This window comes from Arachis ipaensis, chromosome B4, assembly GCF_059453495.1.
Source record: "Arachis ipaensis isolate K30076 ecotype BB chromosome B4, ASM5945349v1, whole genome shotgun sequence".
Lineage (NCBI taxonomy): Eukaryota > Viridiplantae > Streptophyta > Magnoliopsida > Fabales > Fabaceae > Arachis > Arachis ipaensis.
In genome coordinates, this window is record NC_142439.1 from 30,891,189 (window position 1) to 30,897,786 (window position 6,598).

The window sequence follows — 6,598 nt, forward strand, 5'->3', positions numbered from 1 at the left end:
TACATTTCTATTGCCATTTACTTTTCTTGTTTCTTATCCAAAACCCCAAAATATACAACTCATAGCCAATAACAAGAACAGTACCCTGCAATTCCTTTGAGAGATGACCCGAGATTTAAATACTTCGGTTTATAGATTTTAGGGGGTTTGTACTTGTGACAAACAAAATTTTTGTATGAAAGGATTATTGTTGGTTTGGAAACTATACTTGCAACGAGATTTCATTAGAGAAATTCTAAACCGTCAATAATCCGTTCATCAAAATGGTGCCGTTGCCAGGGAATTGCAATGGTGTTATGTTATTGGTTATTGTATATATGTGAATATTGTGAATAGGTTTGTCTTTTGCTTGTTTTCTAGTTCTTGTTAGTTTTATTTTGTTTTTCCACTATGAATTCTCACTTTGGCTATGAGTTTGGTTCTCACTATGTTGTAGGAAATGTGGATTTTAATGACAACATGTACCAAGGATGGAACACTTCAACATGGGAAGAGCTTCAAGGAATTGATCACTCCTATTGGCAACAACCTCCGGACACTTATAGGTATAATTCACATCCTAGTGCATGCCAATTCAATGGCTATGGTGACTCTTTTTGTGATAATCAAGTACCACCACCATATGCTTATGAACCTTATCCTCAACATGACTATCAACCATGCTCACAAGCCCATTTTTACTAAGCACCTTCTTGTGACCCACATCCATTGTATGACCAATCACCCATACCATATTCTTATGACCATTATGAGCAAGAACCTTTAGAACCACCACAACCCTATCATGATTACTACCAAGAGCCACCTCAATACATACCATCTCCACATCCTTACCAAGAAGAACCAACTTCCCACCATGAACTGTTTCTCCAAAATAATGAACATTCCTATCCATCCCAAGCCCCAATAGATGACTCTCTCACCTTGCTACTTCAAGGCCAAGCGGATATGCAAAGGAACACCCTAGAGTTTGTGACTAATTTGACTAAGGTAGTGCATACTTTAGCCTATCAATGTTTGAATAATCAAAGTGTTTCCGTGGCCACATGTGAGAAATCAAAAGATGAGCAAAGCATGAAAGAGAGATTGGAAAATCTGGTGGAGAAGAAGAAAGAGTCGAGCTTTGTATTGGAGCAATTGGAGATGCCTAGGGTCATTAAAGGAAAGGAAGAAGTGGTTGAAGATCTAGGAGATGTGGAACCACCATAGAAGTCTCAATAACCTCCGGAGCATATAAAGATTGAAGAATATGAGAAGGTTGATCAAGAGATGGACTCAATCATCAATGATTTCTTATCAATAATTGGATCCTCTCCCATGGGTCGTGAAATTGATGCTATAGAAGACAACTCAACACCAAATGATGTTGGTGATCTCGTTAAAGACTCTTCCATCGAATGTGAAGTTGATATGGAAGTAGATTTTACACAACCTCCCAAGTTTGACTTGATTGATAATGAGGAGGAATTGGAAGAAGTCAACAAGCAAGAAGAAGATGAAAGAAGTTGTCAAGAGGTGGAAATACCCAAAGAAGAGCATAAAGAAGTCGACCTTGCATTGTCTAAGTGTGGGGAGGTTTCCCTCCCTAAGCCACCATCCAACATCTCATTAAAGTGGGTAAAATCTTCAAACCTAAGCTTTACTTTCTCACTTGAATATGGCTTGATTGAAACGGATGGACAACTTAGAGCCCTTTGTAGAATTAAGGGTAAAAAGGAGTTATGTAGTGGTTGGAAGTTTGGAATTAGGCTCATTGAGGTCAAGGCTTCAAAGCATAGGGACCACGATTGGGGGAATGCTACTTCACATGGGTCAATGAAGAAGACTTGGTGTGCTAGAGAGAATTCTATTTGTCAACCACCCGAACGAAACATTTATAAAGATCAACTAGAAGACGGGTGCGAGAATAAGATATGGGATCCCGGTTCAAAGCATGAAGACCAACTATGGGAGCTCATATCTTGGATGGAACTCTATCCAAACTTGGTGAAGACGGTTGGAATTTCTGTCAACCATTTGAGGAGCAAAGATCCTTGGAGATTCAAGGATGAGTACAAGCATAAGCCACCATGACAAAGAGCTTCCCAAATATCCAACTTAAGGACTTAAACTAAAAGTGCTAGGTGGGAGACACCCCACCATGGTAAACTAATAAGTGAATTGAGTTACTATTGTAGGTAGTTTCTTTCTATCTACTTGTTTCAATAAATTGGTTGTAGGTTGCTTATGGGGCAAGTATCCCTTGCTTATATTTGAAGATTCTCAAAAAGCCAAAAGATTTTTTTTCATTTTGTATTTTGATTGATTTTGAGCTGTAGGTAATGTTAGGAGGATTTTAAGCAGTTTTTGCTATTTTTGAAAAAAAAGGGGGGCAGGACGCGTGCGCGCCTGATGAGCGGATAATTTGTATGCTTTTTGGCATTGTTTTTAGTATGTTTTTAGTAGGATCTAGTTACTTTTAGGGATGTTTTCATTAGTTTTTATGTTAAATTCACATTTCTGGACTTTACTATGGGTTTGTGTGTTTTTCTGTAATTTCAGGTATTTTCTGGCTGAAATTGAGGGACTTGAGCAAAAATCAGATTCAGAGGTTGAAGAAGGACTGCTGATGCTGTTGGATTCTGACCTCACTGCACTCAAAGTAGATTTTTTTCTGGAGCTACAGAACTCAAATTGGCGCGCTTCCAATTGCTTTGGAAAGTGGACATCCAGGGCTTTCCAGAAATGTATAATAGTTCATACTTTGGTCGAGTTTAGATGACGTAAAAGGGCGTTGAACGCCAGTTCTATGCTGCTGTCTGGAGTTAAACGCCAGAAACAAGTCACAAACCAGAGTTGAACGCCAGAAATACGTTACAACCTGGCGTTCAACTCCAGAAAGGGCCTCTGCACGTGTAACATTCAAGCTCAGCCCAAGCACACACCAAGTGGGCCCCGGAAGTGGATTTATACATCAATTACTTACTTCTGTAAACCCTAGTAGCTAGTTTATTATAAATAGAACTTTTTACTATTGTATTAGACATCCTGGATTGTATTTTTGATCCTGTGATCACGTTTTAGGGGGCTGGCCATTCGGCCATGCCTGGACCTTTCACTTATGTATTTTTTAACGGTAGAGTTTCTACACTCCATAGATTAAGGTGTGGAGCTCTGCTGTTCCTCAAAGATTAATGCAAAGTACTACTGTTTTCTATTCAATTCATCTTATTTCGCTTCTAAGATATTCATTCGCACTTCAACCTGAATGTGATGAGCGTGACAATCATCATCATTCCCTATGAACGCATGCCTGACAACTACCTCCGTTCTACCTTAGATTGAATGAGTGTCTCTTAGATCTCTTAATCGGAATCTTCGTGGTGTAAGCTAGAATGATGGCGGCATTCAAGAGAATCCGGAAAGTCTAAACCTTGTCTGTGGTATTCCGAGTAGGATTCAATGATTGAATGACTGTGACGAGCTTCAAACTCGCGAGTGCTGGGCGTAGTGACAGACGCAAAAGGAGGGTGAATCCTATTCCAGCATGATCGGGAACCTCAGATGATTAGCCGTGCCGTGACAGGGCATCTTGGACCATTTTCACAAGAGGAGGGGATGTAGCCATTGACAACGGTGATGCCCTTGCATAAAGCCAGCCATGGAAAGGAGTAAGACTGATTGGATGAAGACAGCAGGAAAGCAGAGATTCAGAGAAACGAAAGCATCTCTACACGCTTATCTGAAATTCTCACCAATGAATTACATAAGTGTTTCTATCCTTATTTTATTATATTAAATTTCGAAAACTCCATAACTATTTTATATCTGCCTGACTGAGATTTACAAGGTGACCATAGCTTGCTTCATACCAACAATCTCCGTGGGATTCGACCCTTACTCACGTAAGGTATTACTTGGACGACCCAGTGCACTTGCTGGTCAGTTATGCGAAGTTGTGAAGATATGTTTAGACCTTGGTTCTGTGCATCCGTTTTTGGTGCCATCGCCAGGGAATCAATTTCGTACAAAAATTCACAACCTGAGTAACAATTTCGCATACCAAGTTTTTGGCGCCGTTGCCGGGGATTGTTTGAGTTTGAACAACTGACGGTTCATCTTGTTGCTCAGATTAGGTAATTTTCTTTTTGTTTTGTTTTAAAAAATTTTTCAAAAATCTTTCAAAAATATTTTCTTTTGTTTTCGAAAAAAAAAATCATAAAATCATAAAAATCAAAAATATTTCTTGTTTGAGTCTTGAGTTATGTTATAAGTTTGGTGTCAATTGCATGTTCATTTTGCATTTTTTTTGAAAAAAAAATTCATGCATTCATAGTGTTCTTCATGATCTTCAAGTTGTTCTTGGTAAGTCTTCTTGTTTGATCTTTGCATTTGCATGTTTTGTGTCTTTTCTTGTTTTTCATATGCATTCTTGAATTCTTAGTGTCTAAGCATTAAAGAATTCTAAGTTTGGTGTCTTGTATGTTTTCTTTGCATTAAAAATTTTTCAAAAATATGTTCTTGATGTTCATCATGATCTTCATAGTGTTCTTGGTGTTCATCTTGACATTCATAGCTGATGAGCGGATAATTTATACGCTTTTTGGCATTGTTTTTAGTATGTTTTTAGTAGGATCTAGTTACTTTTAGGGACGTTTTCATTAGTTTTTATGTTAAATTCACATTTCTGGACTTTACTATGAGATTGTGTGTTTTTCTGTGATTTCAGGTATTTTCTGGCTGAAATTGAGGGACTTGAGCAGAAATCAGATTCAGAGGTTGAAAAAGGACTGCTGATGCTGTTGGATTCTGACCTCCCTGCACTCAAAGTGGATTTTCTGGAGCTACAAAACTCGAAATGGCGCGCTTCCAATTGCGTTGGAAAGTAGACATCCAGGGCTTTCCAGCAATATATAATAGTCCATACTTTGGCCAAGAATAGACAACGTAAACTGGCATTCAACGCCAGCCTTCTGCCCAAATCTGGCGTCCAGCGCCAGAAAAGGATCCAAAACCAGAGCTGAACGCCCAAACTGGCACAGAAACTGGCGTTCAACTCCACAAATGGCCTCTACACGTGCTACACTTAAAGCTCAGCCCAAACACACACCAAGTGGGCCCAGGAAGTGGATTTATGCATCAATTACTCACTCATGTAAACCCTAGTGACTAGTTTATTATAAATAGGACCTTTTACTGGTCTTTTTGACTATCTTTGATCAGTTGTATGCTATCTTAGATCACAATAGGGGGCTGGCCATCTCGGCCATGCCTGGACCTTCACTTATGTATTTTTAACGGTAGAGTTTCTACACTCCATAGATTAAGGTGTGGAGCTCTGCTGTTCCTCAAAGATTAATGCAAAGTACTACTGTTTTCTATTCAATTCATCTTATTTCGCTTCTAAGATATCCATTCGCACCCAAGAACGTGATGAAGGTGATGATTATGTGTGACGCTCATCACCATCTCCCCTATGAACACGTGCCTGACAAACACTTCCGTTCTACATGAAATAAGCTAGAATGAATATCTCTTAGATCTCCTAACCAGAATCTTCGTGGCGTAAGCTAGAATGATGGCGGCATTCAAGAGAATCCGGAAAGTCTAAACCTTGTCTGTGGTATTCCGAGTAGGATTCAATGACTGAATGACTGTGACGAGCTTCAAACTCGCGAGTGCTGGGCGTTAGTGACAGACGCAAAAGGAGGGTGAATCCTATTCCAGCATGATCGAGAACCGACAGATGATTGGCCGTGCTGTGACAGAGCATGTGAGCATATCTTTCACTAAGAGGAGGGGATGTAGCCACTGACAACGGTGATGCCCTTGCATAAAGCCAGCCATGGAAAGGAGTAAGACTGACTGGATGAAGATAGCAGGAAAGCAGAGGTTCCGAGGAACGAGAAGCATCTCCATTCGTTTATCTGAAATTCCTACCAATGATTTACATAAGTATCTCTATCCCTATTTTACTATATAATATTCGAAAACAACATTATCACTTTATATCTGCCTGACTGAGATTTACAAGGTGACTATAGCTTGCTTCATACCAACAATCTCCGTGGGATTCGACCCTTACTCACGTAAGGTATTACTTGGACGACCCAGTGCACTTGCTGGTTAGTTGTATCGAAGTTGTGACAATTATGAATTAAGATCAGAGCACCAAGCTTTGGAGCCATTACCAGGATTTGTTCGAGCCTGGAGATCACAATTTCGTGCACCAAGTTTTTGGCGCCGTTGCCGGGGATTGTTTGAGTTTGGACAACTGACGGTGTATCTTGTTGCTCAGATTAGGTAATTTTCTTTTTGTTTTGTTTTCAAAAAAAAATCTTTCAAAAATCTCTCATCTGTTTTCGAAAAAAATAAAATAAAATAAATAAATAAATAAAAATGTTTTCAAAAATTTATTCAAAATTTTTAAGAATGAATTCTAGTGTTTCATGAAGCATGTGAAGCCTGGCTGGCTGTAAAGCCATGTCTAAATTCATTTGGACTGAGGCTTGCAATTTGTTATCAAGAGCAACTTAGTTGTTGCTCATCCACCTGCTGCTGATCCATGATCACCTGCTGAAGCTTGGCTGGCCATTGGCCATGTCTAGTGTTTTGGACT